The following is a 20,510-nucleotide window of genomic DNA, read 5'->3' on the forward strand; positions in this document are numbered from 1 at the left end:
ACAGGGAACACAGTTAACCCCTTGATCGCCCCCTAGTGTTAACCCCTCCCCTGCCAGTGACATTTTTACAGTAATCAGTGCATTTTTATAGGACTGATTGCTGTATAAATGCCAATGGTCTAAAAAATGTGTCAAAAGTGTCCGAAGTGTCCGCCATAATGTTGCAGTCCAGATATAAATCGCCGCCATTACTAGTAAAAAAAAATAATAATAATAAAAATGCTATAAATCTATCCCCTATTTTGTAGACGCAATAACTTTTGTGCAAACCAATCAATATATGCTTATTGGGATTTTTTTTTTTACCAAAAATATGTAGAAAAATACATATCGGCCTAAACTGAGAAAAAAAAAAATGGGGATATTTATTATAGCAGAAAGTACAAAATATTGTGTTTTTTTCAAAATTGTCGCTCTTTTTTTGTTTATAGCGCAAAAAATAAAAACCGCAGAGGCGATCAAATACCACCAAAAGAAAGCTCTATTTGTGGGGTTAAAAAAGGACGTCAATTTTGTTTGGGTGCAACGTCACACGACCGCACCCAGCGACGCAGTGCTGAATCGCAAAAAATGGCCCGGTCATTCAACAGCCAAATCTTCTGGGGCTGAAGTGGTTAATTAATGAAATATTAATTTAAAAACTGCATCCTGGATTTACTTGGGTTAGCGTTGTGTAATATCAAAATTTGTTTGATGATCTGAATCATTTAAGTGTGAGAAATAATCAGGAAGGGGCAAATACTTTTTCACAGCACTGTGTGTGTGTGTGTGTGTGTGTGTGTGTGTGTGTGTGTGTGTGTGTGTGTGTGTGTGTGTGTGTGTATATATATATATATATATATATATATATATATATATATATATATATATACAGTCAGATCCATAAATATTGGGACATTGACAGAATTCTAATCTTTTTGGCTCGAACAAGATGTGCTTTAACTGCAGACTTTCAGCTTTAATTTGAAGGTATTTACATCCAAATCAGGTGAACGGTGTAGGAATTACAACAGTTTGTATATGTGACTCCCACTTTTTAAGGGACCAAAAGTAATGGGACAGATTAACAATCATCCATCAAACTTTCACTTTTTAATACTTGGTTGCAAATCCTTTGCATTGAATTACAGCCTGAAGTCTGGAACACATAGACATCACCAGACATTGGGTTTCATCCCTGGTGATGCTCTGCCAGGCCTTTACTGCAACTGTCTTCAGTTCCTGCTTGTTCTTGGGGCATTTTCCCTTCAGTTTTGTCTTCAGCAAGTGAAATTCATGCTCAATCGGATTCAGGTCAGGTGATTGACTTGGCCATTGCATAACATTCCACTTCTTTCCCTTAAAAAACTCTTTGGTTGCTTTCGCAGTATGCTTCGGGTCATTGTCCATCTGCACTGTGAAGCGCCGTCCAATGAGTTCTGAAGCATTTGGCTGAATATGAGCAGATAATATTGCCCGAAACACTTCAGAATTCATCCTGCTGCTTTTGTCAGCAGTCACATCATCAATAAATACAAGAGAGCCAGTTCCATTGGCAGCCATACATGCCCACGCCATGACACTACCACCACCATGCTTCACTGATGAGGTGGTATGCTTTGGATCATGAGCAGTTCCTTTCCTTCTTTATACTCTTCTCTTCCCATCACTCTGGTACAAGTTGATCTTGGTCTCATCTGTCCATAGGATGTTGTTCCAGAACCGTGAAGGCTTTTTTAGATGTTGTTTGGCAAACTCTAATCTGGCCTTCCTGTTTTTGAGGCTCACCAATGGTTTACATCTTGTGGTGAACCCTCTGTATTCACTCTGGTGAAGTCTTCTCTTGATTGTTGACACACATACACCTACCTCCTGGAGAGTCTTCTTGATCTGGCCAACTGTTGTGAAGGGCGTTTTCTTCCCCAGGGAAAGAATTCTTCGGTCATTCATCCCCCACAGTTGTTTTCTGTGATCTTCCGGGTCTTTTGGTGTTGCTGAGCTCACCGGTGCGTTCTTTCTTTTTAAGGATGTTCCAAACAGTTGATTTGGCCACACCTACTGTTTTTGCTATCTCTCTGATGAGTTTGTTTTTTTCAGCCTAATGATGGCTTGCTTCACTGATAGTGACAGCTCTTTGGATCTCATATTGAGAGTTGTCAGCAACAGATTCCAAATGCAAATAGCACACTTGAAATGAAGTCTGGACCTTTTATCTGCTCCTTGTAAATGGGATAATGGGGGAATAACACACACCTGGCAATGGAACAGCTGAGCAGCCCATTGTCCCATTACTTTTGGTCCCTTAAAAAGTGGGAGGCACATATACAAACTGTTGTAATTCCTACACCGTTCACCCGATTTGGATGTAAATACCCTCAAATTAAAGCTGAAATTCTGCAGTTAAAGCACATCTTGTTTGTTTCATTTCAAATCCATTGTAGTGGTGTATAGAGCCAAAAAGATTAGAATTGTGTCGATGTCCCAATATTTATGGACCTGACTGTGTGTGTATATATATATATATATATATATATATTTACTTATTTTTGTTCCCCATATATTGTTAATTAGCTGATCTAATTATAGTATACCATAATTTGATTGGCTCCCTGCACGGTCTTATTGAATAGACACAACTGTGTCATATTCCGGTTCAACATCCGCTCTCGAGTATTATAGAGGATCATGTTCTGCGGGTCACAGAGACACATTAGGCTTCAAAACATCATTTCAAACCTTCTGTGCACTTTGATTTCATTCTGTTCACTCTCAACGGCCAGTTTCTTATGATAATGAACACATTTACAATTTTATGGAATATCATGCTTCTGACACCTCCGCAGTCCAGTGAACAATTTGCATCTCGTTTATATGAACTATGCGGCTTTTTTTTTTTTCTTTTTATCGAGCCCCGGGATGATTTTTCAACTCACTGCATTGAATAGTTGGTATTTGTTAGGTCTTTGTCAATGAGAAATGAATCTTCTCTGATATTTAATAAGGATTAAAAAGCCGGTCATACTGCGCGCTCATTGTGTGTTGTGCCGTAGATAAATAAAGAAGCGGTTTTCAATTACCTTCTATCTTGATAAAAGTTTGCAGGGGTTTGGAACTGGTTTGGACGCTCGGGGTCTCGGCTACATAGCTTTCATCCAAGGTAAATCAAGCGGCTTAGAAGAATTGAAAAGCGGGCACAGTTTTTATGATGCGTACAATGGATGTAATGTGGCGGGATGAAAGGCCAAGGACCTGGCAGTTCCTTATCAAACATATCTATGCTGGTTAAGACAGAGGGTGCCATCTTTACAAAGACCAGGCTGTATTCATGTTTGATATTTTATGTGTTATGCCGCGTACACACGATCGGAAATGCCGCCGGCAAAACTCAGATGAGAGCTTTTTGTCGGAAAATGCCACCGTGTGTACGCTCCATCGGTCTTTTGCTGGCGGAATTCCAGCCAGCAAAAGAATGAGGGCAGGTTCTCTGTTTTTCGGTCGGGAAAAGTTCCTATCCGAAAATGCGTTTGTCTGTATGCAATTCGGACGCACAAAAAATCACGCATGCTCGGAAACAATTTGACGCATGCTCAGAAGCATTGAACTTCATTTTCTCGGCTCGTCGTAGTGTTGTACGTCACTGCGTTCTTGACGGTCAAAAGTTCAGAGAACTTTTGTGTGACCTTGTGTACGCAAGCCAAGCTTGAGCGGAATCCCGTCGGAAAAACCAACCAAGTTTTTTCTGACGGAAATTCCGATCGTGTGTACGGGGCATAAGAGTCAAGGTTTGCTCCAAAAAACCAAAGGAAGTGGCGGAACAATGAAGTCCCACTGTCATATATTTACATACCTATAGTCAGGGATTTTTTTCAGCTGGAACTTGGGGGAACGCAGTTCCGGCACCTCCAGCACTGAGTGTATGTAATGGCAAGGGGCGCTGGGGTCTGCAGGGGGATCTATTGTCACTGGAGGAGATCTATTTTTGAAGGGAGATCTATTGTTGCTGGGGAGGTCTATTGTTGCTGGTGGATGATCTATTGTTGCTGAGGGTGGGTCTTTTGTTGTTGGGGGGGTCAGTTATTGCTAGGAGGGATTTACTGTTGAGGGAGGGGGTCTATTCTTGTAGGCTGCTGGAGGGTATATTGATGCTGGCTGGCTGCAGGAAGATTTGTAGTTGCTGGAGGGTATATTGTTGGAAGCGGTCCATTGTTGCTGGGGGGATCTGTTGTTGATGGGGGGGGGTCTATTGTTGCTGGCTGCAGGGGATTTATTTTACTGCTTTTCTTTTGACAAATTCCATTGAATTACTTAGCACCACAAATGTTACTTGATTCTGTATTGTCTGAAAGAGCCAGTATTGAGTGGTGTCTGGGGGTTGGAACCAAGGTATGGTGCTCGGAGGTGGGTAGGGGGCAAGGGGTGAGCTCCTGCACCTATTCTCTAAGAAGAAAAGCCTTGCCTATACTACTCAACTGAGTTATATCCATAGCCACAATTTTTATCAGTTTCAAATTGATTTTTTTTCTATCTGTAGCCCATCTGGGATACTTCCATTTACTGCCTGTCTTGGAGAGCAAATACTCCCAAAATAATACTTCCCATTTTTTTTAAGCTCCGCAGTGTGGTGCGCACATTTGAAACTACCACCAGGTGCAAAAAATAATGAGCACACAAAAAGTGAACCCCAAAAAAGTGCACAGGGGGTACACATTTTTTCCCACGAAAGTGGAGTTACCCTTTAAGGCAACACAGTACAAAAATGAAAATCCCAGAGGATCTCTATGCTCATGGTGACTAGTAATCCTTCCAGAGCCTAAAAGCTACACACAGTCACTAACTTGTCATCAATGGGGTTGCTTAGCCAAAGGATCATGGGTTGCCTCCTGCCTATATCCACCAGGCTCTTCTTAGTGAGGGATATGTAGAATCACCATAGGACAGTTGGACTCTTTCCCACAAACTTTCCTTTTGTTCTCTCCAATGAGACTCTCCAGACCCAACTTGATCCCTGGACTTAAGCTTGCAAATAGGCCCCAGCTAAACCTAGCTGGAACCTCGGTGTCTTCCAAATGGATTCCAGGGGCAGAGCCCCTGCATAGGGGTTTAATCCAGCAGGACTAGACCCAGGAACTCTGTTGCTGCTGCTGCTCAGGCTTCAAGCTATTTATGAGCTCTCTCACCACCTTCTGAGCACACCACCCCAGGGATTGGCTGGAGTGCCATATATAGTCAGGCTGCATGCCCTGCTCTTCCTCCCACCAAGGTTCTTGAATCCTCTAGAACGGTGGTCATCAACCCTGTCCTCAGGGCCCACTAACAGGCCAGGTTTTATGTATTACCTTGGGGAGCTGCAGACTAGAATACTGCAATCACTGAGCAGCTAATGATATCACCTGTGATGTATTTTAGTTATCTTGCAAACCTGGCCTGTTAGTGGGCCCTGAGGACAGGGTTGATGACCACTGCTCTGGAAGACAGGGAGAAAGCAACAGAGCAGCAGCCTATGAAACACTAAGCAGCCCTTAATAATCAACCCCTTTCTCCTTAAAATTACCTAGCATACCTAGGCCCCTGGACAGCGTCAAACGTATGACGAAACGTGTAGGGCGGAGCGACGCTGACCTCACTGCTAAAACTGATGGGTTTTTTTGCATGTGTGCCGGCTACGCATGCGAATTAAGCCTTTTTTTCACTATTACTCTGAAAGTGCAACCTGTTTTTAAGGTTTTTTTTAAGTGTGAGGATTTTATACTATGCAGAGTCTTCTTTCTCTTGGGGCATCTTCTTAACCACCGTCCGAGGAGGATTGATGTTCCCTGCTGAGAGAACAGACTGGGTTAAAGACCCCTGCTGGGTATGAAGCCACAGGTGCTTGTGACCTTTTGTCATAAGAGGTCCTCTTGATCTGGTAAGTAAGTCTTTCAGCTATTGGTGGTGGTGCCAACTCACAAGATCACTGCTTAAAGGTGTTGGATGGTGTTGGAGACTCATTGGAATCACTGATTATTTGCACTGGAATTCCTACATTGTTTGGACATGTGAAAAACGTGCAAAAACAATGTACGCTCAGGTGTGAGTAGGGCCTAAAAGGTTTGCATTTTGTAATTCAGCATTGACTTGTCATACCAAAAGCTGCCACAGGGGGCTTCCTGAGCAAGCCGCTATTTAGGTTTTAGGCTTTACCATTCATTACCGTAACATGCAGAGAGGCTCCGAGGGCATCGGCTAAGGCAGTTCAGCTTGTAACGATCCAATCTTAAAGGTTAACACATTCCTAAAACTTCCGCCTGTCTCCAGTCTGATTATTTTAATCCCGGCAAAGTCTCTTCTCCTGACATGACGAATGAAGTGGATGTCTCCATTAACGGTAAAAGTAATGAACAATTTGTACAGCGCAATTCTGCAAAGGGGGCGAGCGAGGAGATAGGCAGACGGCGGGCAATTTAACCGTAATCTGTTAACTTTAAAGGTGAACAATGACGGCAATGAGACTCCGGCTATGGCTTTGCTTGGGTAAATTTTTTGCTCCCCCCCCCCCCACAGACTCCTCCATAATTCAGCCGGTCCTGTAAAAAGGACTGGAATGATGCGTCTGTCAGCTCGCGTCGTGACGTTTAGAACCAATATCACTATTTAAAGGAAAGCATTAGCCGTGCCGGCTGGCTCCGGAGGACGTCGGGCGGTTTTCATTAGCATTAACTGGGCTAATGTAATGTGACTGGAAGTTAATTCAATGTATGAATATTAGCTCCATCAGCCATGTAGTGCCTGCAGCTCTCGCATTAGTGACAGTAAAAACTATCGCGCAAAGTCCAAACGTCCAATCGGCTTAGCTCGTCGGCTCTGAGTTTGCCACAAACATTACAGGATTTTTCTAGAAGCCTCGGAAAACGTTCCCTAAATTTTGGCAAGGATGAAGAATGAAGAGAGCCCCAGGAAGGGGCTTCATAATGGCAATTTAATATGAACTTTTAAAGGAAAACCAAGGAAATCCAACGAAGGCCTATTACTATGCAAAATTACACTAATTCCATTATGCTCAATAGCTGGGGAGTAAAGCTAGCCATGGACCTTGCAATCTGATTGGAGGATCTCTGTACAATCGCCTTAGGTTAGCCAACAGCCATGAAGCCTTGAAGAGCCCACCTGATTGTATAGGAATTGAATGCATTGTTTAGTTTGATCCTTGTGCTACATTGTTATTTGTAAACCTAAAATGGACTCTTTGATCTGATACCTCCTTAGACCCAGTCTGTCTGGACAGTATGGTCACCTGCTGAATTGGCCCCATCAGTGCCGTGCTGGGGCAAGGTCATCTAGAGCCCAGGGTGGACATGACAAACTGCACCTCCCTCCCCTTCCTAGATGTATGAGCATTATGCGTCATCAAAAATCTCCCCCAAGCATAAATTTCCCCTCCTCCCAATACATATCCACCCCCCTGCTGAAATTCTCCTTCTCAGCACAAATATACCGGCTCCCCCAGAAAAAAAAAATTCACTGCTCCCAGAACAAATCTTCTACCCCTAAAATGTCCCCTGCTAGTACACATTTTCTCCCCCAACTTCAAATACCCCCTTCCAGCTCAAATTCCCCCCAAATCCCCCCTCCTGGCACAAATCTTCTTCCCCTCCACCATCCCCCCTCCCAACACAAATTCCCCTAAATCATCACTCTTAGCACCCCCCCCAGATTTCCCCAATGAGAACAATACTTTCCCCCTGCCGCCCCTAAATTTCCCCTTCAAACACAAATCCCCTCCGCCCCAATCTCCTTGTGGCACCCCCCCCCAGTACACATGATGCCACACTCAGGGCCACTATCAGGGGGGTACAGCCGTCACAACTGTAAGGGGCCCGCCGGGGCAAGAAGAAGGCAGGTGAATGTGTATGTGGGGCTGCCATATATACAGGTGTGTGTGGGGGATTGACATATATACAAGTGTGTGGGGGGTGGGGCGCTGACATATATACAGGTGTGTGTGGGGGCTGACATATATACAAGTTTGCTGGGGGAGCTGAGTGCGTACAGGTGAGGTGGCTGGTGTGCGGATTCGATAGGATGGCCTGTGGGCAAGCCCTGGGGAATGTTGGTGGCCAGGCTCGGGGGGGGGGGCCTAAAGCTGTGTAAGGGGCCCAAAAATTTCTGATGGCTGCCCTGGCCACACTGCCCCTCCACCATCCACAAGCAGCTTAAAAAGGAAGTAAACCCTGATGGGTTTTACTTGGCATTGCAAACGAAGCCTGCGTTTGCACCCGCACCCACCTTCGCCCCTCTTCCTTTTCCAGGGCCACGGACTCCGGCTCTGTGACTGGTCGTGTGACGTCACCCCCATGCATTGGCGCGGGAGCCGGTAGTCACGGCACTTGCTAGTGAAAAAATGGCACGGAGGGCCGTTTCTTCACAGAGCATGCGCCGATGATGTCACTACAAGGTAAATATGTCCTAAACGGCGGTTTTTACTGTACCTATAGGTAACCTTTTTTATAGGCTTACCTATAGGTACAACTTCTGCATTGGGGGTTTACAACCACTTTAATGCCCCGTACACACGATCGCACTTTCCGACAACAAAACCGTGGGTTTTTGTTCGAAGGATGTTGGCTCCAACTTGTCTTGCATACACACGGTCACACAAATGTTGGCCAACAATTACGAACATAGTGACGTACAAGATGTACGTGATATCTCCATTACGAACGCTAGTTATATCTCCGGCTTGTACTTGATTCCGAGCATGCGTGGACTTCTGTCCGACTGACTTGTGTACACACGATCGGAAAGTCCGACAACAAACATTTGTTGGCGGAAAATTTGAGAACCTGCTAGCAAACATTTGTTTGCGGAAAGTCTGACAACAAATGTTCTATGGAGCCTACACACGGTCGCACTTTCCACCAACAAGCTCACATCCAACATTTGTTGTTGGAAAATCCGATCGTGTGTATGGTGCATAACTCTTCAATATCTTCAATAGAGAGATTTCTCCCGCAGGGATTTTTTCTGCCACTAGATGTCCGTCTGATAGTCAGCAGCATTATTCAACCCAATAATATGAAGACACTGCTCCAGGTTGGTTGTGCTAGCCCCCCTATTCCAATCAAAGAGGTGTTGGTCTGGTTCGCAACCGCTAAACACTTGACATGGAAAAGTGGATGACCGCACCCAAATGTATGAAAATTCCAAGCAACTTTATTGATAATCTGTCAATACAATTACATCACAGCTTCTACAGACAGGGAACAGGGTTGATGCATTTTCACGCTTCATGCGCTTAATCATATCAAAGCACATCTGGGAGTCCACTCACCTAAGTATTAAACACTAATAGATTCTGCTTGTAGCCACTAATTGAGTTCTGCCAGCAATTCCGCCAACAAAAGTCCAATGGAGCATACACACGGTCGGAATTTCCAACCAAAAGTTCACATCGGATTTCTGCTGGCAGAATTTCCGATCGTGTGTACGGGGCATTACAGGTTTTCTTCTAAGATTGTCCTGTATTTGGCTCCATCCATCTTCCCATCAACTCGGACCAGCTTCTCTGTCCCTGCTGAAGAAAAGCATCCCCACAACATGATGCTGCCACCACCATGTTTCACGGTGGGGATGGTGTGTTCAGGGTGATGTGCAGTGTTTGTTTTCTGCCATGTATATTGTTTTGCTTTTAGGCCAAAAAGTTCAATTTTGGTCTCATCTGACCAGATCACCTTCTTCCACATGTTTGTTGTGTCCCCCACATGGCTTCTCACAAAGTGCAAACAGGACTTCTTATGACTTTCTTTCAACAATGGCTTTTTTCTTGCGGCTCTTCCATAAAGGGCAGATTTGTGGAGTGACGACTAATAGTTGTCCTGTGTACAGATTCTCCCACCTGAGCTGTGGATCTCTGCAGCTCCTCCAGAGTTACCATGGGCCTCTTGGCTCTTCTCTGATGAATGTTCTCCTTGCCCGGCCTGTCAGTTTAGGTGGACGGCCATGTCTTGGTTTGCAGTTGTGCCATACTCTTTCCATTTTCGGATGATGGATTGAACAGAGCTCTGTCAGATGTTCTTAATGGACGCACCGCCACTGGTATTTATACTGAGATTAAATTACACACAGGTGGACTCTATTTAATAATTAGGTGACTTCTGAAGGCGATTGGTTCCACTAGATTTGGGTTAGGGGTATCAGAGTAAAGGGGACTAATTACAAAAAAAATTGAGAACTATTTATCATTTTCCTTCCACTTCACAATTATGTGCCTCTTTGTATTGGCCTATCACATAAAATCCCAATAAAATACATTTACGTTTCCGGTTGTAACATGACAAAATGTGGAAAATTTCTAGGGGTATGAATACTTATTCAAGGCACTGTATATAAAAATAGGGAACATAGCAATTAAGGTAAAACTGAAAGTGTAGGGAACATATAGGAAGGGGGAACCAAAACTGTGATTAGGAACAAGGGTAGATAGGAACAAGGCAGCAGGGTATAGGTACAAGGCAAAGGGCACGATCAATTGGAGGAATGGTTTAAACAGTTGGCAGTATCTGTCAGCAAAGCAAAATGTTGTCACGAGAGGCACTAGTAGAGGAGGAACTAAATACCCTCCCAGCAGCCAGCAGTAACCAGCCTCCACCTGATGCTGGCTGCTGGGAGGGTAGTTAGTTCCTCCCACTGGTGGACACCAGAACTACAACCTCCTACTCTGGCAAGCGCAGTGCCACCAGCAGGTGATCCACGTCCTGACAGCTATTTCATGAAAATACCCCATTATGGCACCTAGATTAAGCTGATGATCAAAGGCAAAATACAGGATTATTTGTGACAGCTGAGCAAAAGCTTGGAACATTTGAATTAAACATTTTTTTTATAGATAGACCCTTGGTATCCTTTTGTTTTTTTTCTTCCAGATCTGTGCAGTAACCCAAAGTGAGGCTTCCTCTAATAAGGACACCTTACTGCTGTTCTCTCTCCCTGCGCCGGGTGACTGGTCTTATCTGTGCTCCCCTCCTGTAGTTTTCTGCCGGAAATCTGTAGGGGGTGGGGCCTGCTTGTTCCCTCCCACAGCTCTGCTCTTCTTTTTGCAGGATAACCAGTCTTGGCTTTGCTCCCTCCTCTGTAGTTATATGTAGTGGGTGGAGCCTGCTGGGCCCCTCCCATATCTCTGCTCCCCTTGATGCAGGGTAACCAGTCTTGTCTCCACTCCCTCCTATAGTTTTCTGTAGTGGGTGAAGCCTGCTGGGCCCCTCCTACAGCTTTGCTCCCCTTGATGCAGGGTAACCAGTCTTGTCTCCACTCCCTCCTATAGTTTTCTGTAGTGGGTGAAGCCTGCTGGGCCCCTCCTACAGCTTTGCTCCCCTTGATGCAGGGTAACCAGTCTTGTCTCCACTCCCTCCTGTAGTTTTCTGTAGTGGGTGGAGCCTGCTGGGCCCCTCCCACAGCTTTGCTCCCCTTGTGCAAGATAACTGGTTTCGTCTCCACTCCCTCCCGTAGTTTTCTGTAGTGGGCGGAGCCTGCTGGGCCCCTCCCACAACTTTGCTCCCTTTGTGCAGTGTAACCGGTCTCATCTCCACTCCCTCCTGTAGTTTTCTGTAGTGGGCGGAGCCTGCTGGGCCCCTCCCACAACTCTGCACTCTGTACAGGCTATGAACAGCACAGTGATAACATCATTACTACTTTCACGGGATAATATCTGGGATTGCAAGGGCATTTGATGCACACAAAGTGGATTTACATCCTTTGTGGCTTTTGAGGAATATATTTAAATGATACGTTGATGTACTCGGAGTTCAGCTTTAAATAATTCTTTAGTGTTTGATTCTACCGATGTAGAGACGAAAAAGTGTGACCTAACTTCTTCTCTAAAACTTTTAGGTCCATCTTCTTCTTCTTTTTTTTTTTTTTAAGCAAATTAAAACATCTTGTTACCGGGTCGCTGAATGGAACGATGAATGATTTAAGGTCTGCACATCCTTTTTATCTGATCCGTCCTTCAAGCCTTCTAATCCTGAACATGTTCAGCAGCATTGACAGATCACTCTTCATCCGGCCTCAACACTACAGAGAGAAATTTAGGGTTTCTAAAGGAAAAAAAAAAAAAAAAAAGTGATAAAATGAATTATGGGATTGCAATCCATCTAATTACCCTTTATTCCAACTCTACCATTCATCTTTTACTTCTCTTACAACCGAATCCTTCTTTTACGAGGTTAAGGAAGTAGCAGAACATAATTTTTCATTTTATTATCTGTCCTGAGCTGAGGATGTTCTCTCGTCAGATGATTTAAAAGACCTTTAAAGAAACAGAGTGGATAACTTTTGCCTAAAACCTCAGAGTGCTGAAAAAACTTTTTGTGATTGAAATTCAAATTCAGAGTGATGTTTTGTTCTCTGGTTTATATATGGAGCTCCGCCAATGGAAGTGGAAGCTTGGGTTAGGTTGCTGCATGATAATGGACTGAGTTTATCCATGTCAAGATTTCTACGGAGATCCTATGGTAGGAAATGGTCCACACTTTGCTCTATTGAACAGCTCACGTATATATGAGTGTGGTTGTAATCATTTGTTCCGACTTTGGACACTTTCTCTTAGGGGTGTACTTACTTTTGTTGCCAGCGGTTTATACATTAAAGCGGTTGTAAACCCTCCTTTAAAAAAATAAAAAATAAATAACAAACATGTCATACTTACCTCCACTCTGCAGTTCGTTATCCACAGAGTGGCCCCGAACCTCCTCTTCTGGGGTCTCCCGGCGGTGCTGGTAGCTCCTCCCCACATTGAGTGTCCACGTTGGAGAAGCGCTCTCCTTGGTGGATACCCGTGCGGGCACGCTCCCGAGTGCTGCATCTGTGTTCATTCACACAGAATGCAGGACTTGGCCCCGCCCCCCCGGTGCCGCGTCATTGGATTTGATTGACAACAGCGGGAGCCAATGGCTGCGCTGCTATCAATCCATCCAATCAGAACATGAGACACCAGCTACAGATGGAGTTCTCATTCCCGGGTGGAGGATGACAGCATCCACGTAAGTAAAATGGGGGAGCTGGGGGGCTGCAGCACTACAGAAGGTTTTTCACCTTAATTATTATTATTATTACTATAATACAAAATTTGTATAGCGTCAACAGTTTGCGTAGCGCATTGCAACATGAGGGCAGACAGTACACTTGCAATACAAATTAATACAGGAGGGATTTAATGCATAGAATGCATTAAGGTGAAAAACAATGAGGGTTTACAACCCCTTTAATGGCTGTGTGTTGAGTTATTTTTGAGGGGACAGCAAATTTACACTGTTATACAAGCTGTACACTCACTACTTTACATTGTAGCAAAGTGTCATTTCTTCAGTGTTGTCACATGAAAAGATAGAAGAAAATATTTTTAAAAATGTGAGGGGGGGGGGGTACTTACTATTGTGAGATACTGTATATATACATATACACTATATTACTAAAAGTATTGGGATGCCTGCCTTTACACTCACATGAACTTTAATGGCATCCCAGTCTTAGTCCGTAGGGTTCAATATTGAGTTGGCTCACCCTTTGCAGCTATAACAGCTTCAACTCTTCTGGGAAGGCTGTCCACAAGGTTTAGAAGTGTGTCTATGGGAATGTTTGACCATTCTTCCAGAAGCACATTTGTGAGGTCAGGCATTGAAGTTGGACGAGAAGGCCTGGCTCGCAGTCTCTCCTCTAATTCATCTCAAAGTTGTTCTATTGGGATGAGGTCAGGACTCTGTGCAATCCAGTCAAGTGCCTCCACCCAGAACTCGCTCATTCATGTCTTTATGGACCTTGCTTTGTTCACTGGTGCAGTCATGTTGGAACAGGAAGGGGCCATCCCCAAACTGTTCCTTCTATAGTTCGGAGCATGAAATTGTCCAAAATGTCTTGGTATGCTGACGCCTTAAGAGTTCTCTTCACTGGAACTAAGGGGCCAAGCCCAACCCCTGAAAAACAACCCCACATCATAACCCCACCTCCATCAAATGATGTGGAGGGGTGGCCCAATACTTTTAGCAATATAGTGTGGATGAGCGAGTTTGGGGTGGAGGAACTGCAGAGTCCTGACCTCAACCCCTCAACCCGATAGAACACCTTTGGGCTGAATTAGAGCGGACACTGCGAGCCATGCCTTCTCCTCCAAATGCCTGACCTCACAAATGCTGTTCTGGAAGAATGGTCAGACATTCCCATAGACACACTCCTAAACCTTGTGGACGGCCTTCCCAGAAGAGTTGAAGCTGTTATAGCTGCAAACGGTGGGCCAACTCAATACTGAACCCTACAGACATAGACGCCATTAAATTTCATGTGTGTGTAAAGGCAGGCATCCCAATACTTTTGGCAATATAGTGTATATAAAGATATACTAATTTATATACAGTATATATCATAGAGACAGTAAGTTTACAATGTAAGGATATCTATCTATCCCATTTGTATTACAATATAGATCATATCCATGGGACAATTGAGATGGCAAGCTATGAGTTGATATCTGATGTGATCTCTGTACCCTGCCTCTGTTGTTTTATTCAATGTTGGCTCATACTTTAAAGCCTCCCTGTCTCATCAACATGCTAATGACATTTTGGAATAAAACTAACCTTTATATTTTCATTACCTACCTTATTTTAGACTGTGATGTCATTACTGGCTCTCTGTGCTTCTTAATGCAAAGCAGGAAGATAGTAATACTAATAATAAGACCAACAGCATTTTTTATTGCCATTTGTATTATTCATTGTATTATTGCTAGTATTAGTAGCACTATTATTATGGTTAACCTTATTGTTGGTATTTGTATTGTTATTAATGAAAGTATAGATACTAGTTTAGCACATTTGTTATAATGATTGGTACATTCATACTTAAGAATTCCCATTTATGTTTTCTTGTAGCACTGGGAGAGTCATGGTGTTGCTGGTTTGGATTTAATCTTCTGCTGAGAAGACATGCGTACCCTTCCACAGGTATTGTTTTTCTTTTCTTTTTCTTATGTGTTTTCAATAATGACTGAAAGCTACAAAGATATGTTATGTGTATTATGTAAACTGTACGATATGCAAAGTGGTGGCAGCAAATAACCACCTTTCCCAATACTGCCAAGCATAGCTCTGTTCATGAGTTCATGTTCCACGAAGTCCATAATGAAAACCAACGTTTCCAGGAGTGTCAATATCATGGGTTCCTACTGGTTCCTCCTGCAGACCCCCACGTCACCACATTCTGATAGAGTTCCATGAGGTTGGGGCGGAACCACTGAGAGCTCCTGTAAAACATATAAATACCAACACAGAGATCTTATCCAAAGTTCTTGCAAAAAGCAACACTTCCAGGAGTGTCGATCTCCTGGGTCCTCAACGGTTATTCCTACTGACCTCCACATTTCCACTCCTTCCTGCAGTGATGTGAGGTTAGAGGGAGGAACCACGAGAGCCAAAGATCACCACGGAGATCAACATGGAGATCTTCCCCAAAGTCTCTGTAGAAACTGATTACTCCAGATGTGTTGATCCCCTGGATTCTCACTGGTTCCTTCTGCTGACCTCCATGTCTGTGACCACTCTCATGTGAGATTAGATGGAGTAACCACTGAGAATAACAGATGATCATTGAGATCAAAATGAAGATCTTCTCCAAAATCTCTGCAAAAAGAGACGCTGCCAGGAGCATTGATCTTCTGGGTCCTCGGTGGACCCTCCTACTAACCTCCACGTCACCACTCTGTCCTGCAGTTGAATAAGGTTAACTGGAGAATCTAGTAAGATGCACGGAGGACCACAAAGATCTATACTGAGATCTCTGCAGAAACCAACACTTCCAGAAATCTTAATCCCCTTGGTCCTCACTGGTTCCTCCTTCTGACCTCCACATCATCACTCTCTGTAACATGAGGTTAGAAGGAGGAACCACTGAGAGACATGGAGGAGAACAGAGATCGACACAGAGAACTTCCCCAAAGTCTCAGAAACTGACACTTCTGGGAGTGTAGATGTCCTGGGTTCTAACTGGTTTCTCCTGCTGACCTCCATGTCACCACTCTCTGGTGTGAGATTAGATGGAAAAACCACAGCAACAGAGCAACAGGGGATTGTTGGGATCAAAATGGAGATCTTCACAAAAATCTTTGCAGAAACAGACCCAGCCAGGAGCTTTAATCTTCTGTGTCCTCGGTGGATCCTCCTGTTAACCTCCCCATCAACACTCTGTCCTGCAGTTGAATATGGTTAGGTGGAGAAACCCACTAAGAGGCATGAAGGACCACAAATCTTCCCTCAAGTTTCTGTAGACACTGACTCCTCTTGAAGTGTTGATCGCCTGGATTCTCACTGGGGTCTTCTGCTGACTTCCATGTCACCACTCTGTGGTGTGAGATTCGATGGAAGAACCACTGAGAGCAACAGAGGATTGTGGAGATCAAAATGGAGATCCTAAAATTTATATATTTATATATAAAATATTTAACATGCTAGGTATTATCTGTGAATATATGCAAGTTTATGTATGTTTTTTTTGTCTCCCTTTTTTTGTAATAAATATTTAAATTCTTTTTAAAAAAAAAACTTCTTGTTATGCCTATAAAGTCCATAACTTCAAATTCCTTTCAAAATGGAGATCCTCTCCAAAATCTCTGCAGAAGCAGACACTACCAGGAGCATTGATCTTCTGGGTCCCCAGTGGATCCTCTTGCTAACCTCCACTCTGTCCTGCAGTTGATTTAGGTTAGATAAAGAAACCACTAAGAGGCATGAAGGACCAAAAAGATCTACACTGAGATCTTCCCTGAAGTCTCTGCAGCACTTCCAGAAATGTCAATACACTGGGTCCTCACTGGTTGCTCCTGCTGATCTCCACATCACACTCTCTCCTGCAGTAACTTAAAGTGTTACTAAACCCAGTAATATGAAAATAGTTCACCCCCCCCCCCCCCCCCCCCCCCCCCCGCAGTACCCACAGCTTGAAAATTTTCTTTTTACATTAAAACACAGCCTTTTTGGCTCATCTGTATACCACGGTCACATGATAAACTGCAGAGTCTGCCCGAGTGCTGAGTGTTCAGGTAGGAGGAGATTTCCACTACAGTCTGTCTCCTCATGTTGTTATGGGAGGCAGGTCATCCATGAATCAAGATGTGGCATCCTACCCACTGTGTTCTTTTTTTAGTTACTGGGCATGGAGGAGGAGGGAGGGACTCGGCTGTCATTTAGGATCTGTATACACGCCCATATGTGTGATGTCAATATCATGTGACCTGACTAGCTCAGCTCAACAAGGAACTGTTCTCTCCAGCAATATAGACCAAACTGAGCATGTGCAGGGGGACCACTCTGACTGTTTCTTATCTGGCCTTGCCCAGAGAGACCCTGCAGGAGGGGGGGGATCTGTGCATACAGGATCAAAGAGCCTTTTTACACAATACAGAGGATTAACTCCTTAAATTCCACAGTGAGTATAACAAGCTTACTATTCTGCATATACACACTAATTTTACTGTTGTGGGCTTAGTAACACTTTAAGATTAGAGGGTGAAATCATTGAGAGCCATGAAGGAAGGGAGGATAACAGAGATTGTCACAGAGAACTTCCCCAAAGTCTCTTCAGAAACTGACACTTTTAGGAGTGTAGATGTCCGGGGTCCTCACTGGTTCCTCCCGCTGACTTCCACATCACTTCTGTCTCCTACCACGATGTGAGGTTGAGGAAGGAACCACTGGGAGCTACAGATCAGAGATTGACATAGAGATCTTTCCCAAAGTCCCTGCAGAAGCTGACACATCCAGGAGTACCCTGGGTCATCACTGGTTCCTCCTGCAAACCTCCACGTCACTCATTTTTCCTACAGTGTCATGAGGTTGGAGGGAAAGCCACTGGGAGCCATGAAGGACCACTGGTATCTTCGTCAATGTCTTAGCACAAACCAACACTTCTGGGAACATCACCTCTGTTCTCCACGGTGTTGGTTTCTCCCACCGACATCATGACTGTGTCCATTGTCCAATCAGCAGGCTGTGAGCTGGTGAGCAAGGAGGTGACTTCACTGTATTTATTAATACTAGCAGAGAAGTTGGTGTCACTCAAAGCAAAATGTGGCTGGATAGCATAACAAATTCTGATAACACACCTCATGTCTGTATATTTTAATGTTGTACAGGTTTTTAACAAAGGTACCAGGTTTAACAGTTGCATGACGTGTTAATCTCGCATTCACCATGACTGTAAGGTCAGCGGGTCACATGGGAAACACTGGAAAAACTTTTCCTGCTGTGTGATGGTGGCATTTTCAAAGTGTTATGCCCTGTACACACGAGTGGACTTTTCGACCGGACTGGTCTGATGGACTATCCGACGGACTTCCAACGAACTTTCCCAACGAACGGACTACACACAATCACACCAAAGTCTGACGGATTCGTACGTGATGACGTACACCGGACTAAAATAAGGAAGTTGATAGCCAGTAGCTGCCCTAGCGTCAGTTTTCGTCCGTCGGACTAGCATACAGATGAGCGGACTTTTCGATAGGACCTGGGTCCAGCGGAGTTCCGACGTAAAGATTTGAAACATGTTCCAAATTTAAAGTCCGTCAGATTTTCGACTGAAAAGTCCACTGCAGGTCCGATAAAGCCCACACACGGTCGAATTGTCCGTCGGACCAGTCCGGTCGAAAAGTCCGCTCGTGTGTACGCGGCATTAGATATCTCTTTAGACTACCTTAACATTTTATGGTATTTCATGAAATATCTCTGTTTGTGTCTTTTGTCAAGATAGCTCCACTTCTTGTACTACTGCTAATCACTAGCATAGGGCATTGCACTGATAGAAATCTGATGCTGAGATCATAAAAAGATTGGTGCGACCAGATTCCTGATTATTGGATAGGTAGGTCTGTTAACTAATCAGTGATCCATACACTTACTTTCTTTTTTTTTTTTTTTTTTTTTTTAAATCCGCGGTGGTGTGCAAAAACAAAACACCTAAATGTACAAAAAAAAAAAGTGCATGTGAAAAACACACACATAAAAGTGCACTTAAAGCGGAGTTCCAGTCATAATTTTTTTTTACATTATTCCGCTGCATTAAATCTAAATAACAACCTGTGGAAAAAAATATTATTTTTTTTTTACTCACCCTTTCTTGTCTGTTGCTAGGGGGTCCCTCGTAATCTGCCTCTTCCTTTCCAAGGCGTCTGACGTCATTTCCCTCGGCGCCCGTGCTCGCTAGTGTTCCTGGGAGATGTCTGTCATCATTTCTCAGGAGTCACTGGGCAGCGCCGCGGGCTTCGTTGCCATCACTTCCGACGCTACCGCCCCTTATGATGGCAACGTCAGAAGTGTACGGCGCTGCGCCGTACATATGGCGCATGCGCGAGAACGGGCGGTGCATGCTGGTCACTCAGTTGCACTGTCTCCCAGAACAGTATGCTTGTGGGCTTCACATGCCCACAAGCAAGATGGGAATGGCCGGGACAAAAGAATAAAACTTTATTTTTTATAATAAAGCGGACATCGGGGGACGAAATTTCTAAAACAAGTGAGTGCTAAAAGTAAATGTTCTGATCTTAAGAAATGTTTTGGAAAAAAAAAATGAATACATGTCAGTGGAACTCCGCTTTAAAAGTATGTCTTGTGTCCACCCCTCAAAGGAGTAGGACCTTACCCTGACTCTCCAGGGTGCAAGGCTCCTGACAGGGGAAAGGCTCAACTTGGTCCACCTTGCCACCTCTAGCCACCCCTTTCCTCATGGTCAGCCAAAGCCAACGAACGAGTACTTGGTGAGGAGGGGCTCTCCCGAAGCGAGAATTCCTCACCCCCCCCCCCCACCCCCGTGCACTAAAATCGTGTGACATAAAAAATTGGCACTACCACTATTTTGTTCTCCAGGGTCTTACCCTCTTCATGGCCACACTTCTTGACCATGCTACTTTAATTTGTGATTTCGGGGTCATGCAATACTGTGCCCAAACACAAATAGAGATTTCTTTTGGTGGTATTTGATCACCACTGTTTTTTTTTTTTTAATTTGTTATATAAGCTAAAAATGAGAAAAAAAAATGTATTCTGCTACGTCTTTGGTAAAAAAAAAAAATCCCAATACTGTAAGTGTATATTGATTGGTTTGCGTGAGAGTTATAGCGTCTACAAAGTCTACAAACTATGAGATACAGTATATTTTTTTAATTTAAAAAAAATTTTTTATACTACTAATGGCAAATTATAGTGGGACTGCGATAGTGCGGTGGGCAATCTGACTCTAACTGACACTGGGGGGGGACTGACTGAGGCTGGGTTCACGCCTAATACCAATGCGGCTCACAGTAGGGGTGTGGTGCGCCCGATTTCAGGGACGAATCAGGGCCCAATTTTTGCCTGAATTCGGCCTTGAAATGGAGCCAAAGATGCACAGCGTTCCTGTGCAAGGGATCCCCTCTCGTTCTGGGGCGACGTCATATGACGTCACCCCAGTGTCACTGTTCTTGCAAGCCCGCGGGGGTGAGCAGTGATCGCGGTCGCGCCGTGTTCCTAGGTCACGGC

At 44.2% G+C, this 20,510-nt stretch overlaps 1 protein-coding gene across 8 annotated transcripts in view; it reads left to right on the forward strand.

Annotated features, from left to right (window-relative positions):
* The window catches only part of DAB1 (DAB adaptor protein 1), a 946,282-nt gene that overhangs the window by 422,731 nt on the left and 503,041 nt on the right, over positions 1-20,510 (forward strand). For all 8 annotated transcript variants that reach the window (XM_073593874.1, XM_073593871.1, XM_073593875.1 and 5 more), the window contains exon 3: positions 14,877-14,948. The gene's annotated coding sequence lies outside the window, so the exon portion shown is untranslated. The remainder of the gene's footprint in view (positions 1-14,876; positions 14,949-20,510) is intronic.

Source organism: Aquarana catesbeiana, linkage group LG07 (assembly GCF_042186555.1).
Source record: "Aquarana catesbeiana isolate 2022-GZ linkage group LG07, ASM4218655v1, whole genome shotgun sequence".
NCBI classification, from domain to species: Eukaryota; Metazoa; Chordata; class Amphibia; order Anura; family Ranidae; genus Aquarana; species Aquarana catesbeiana.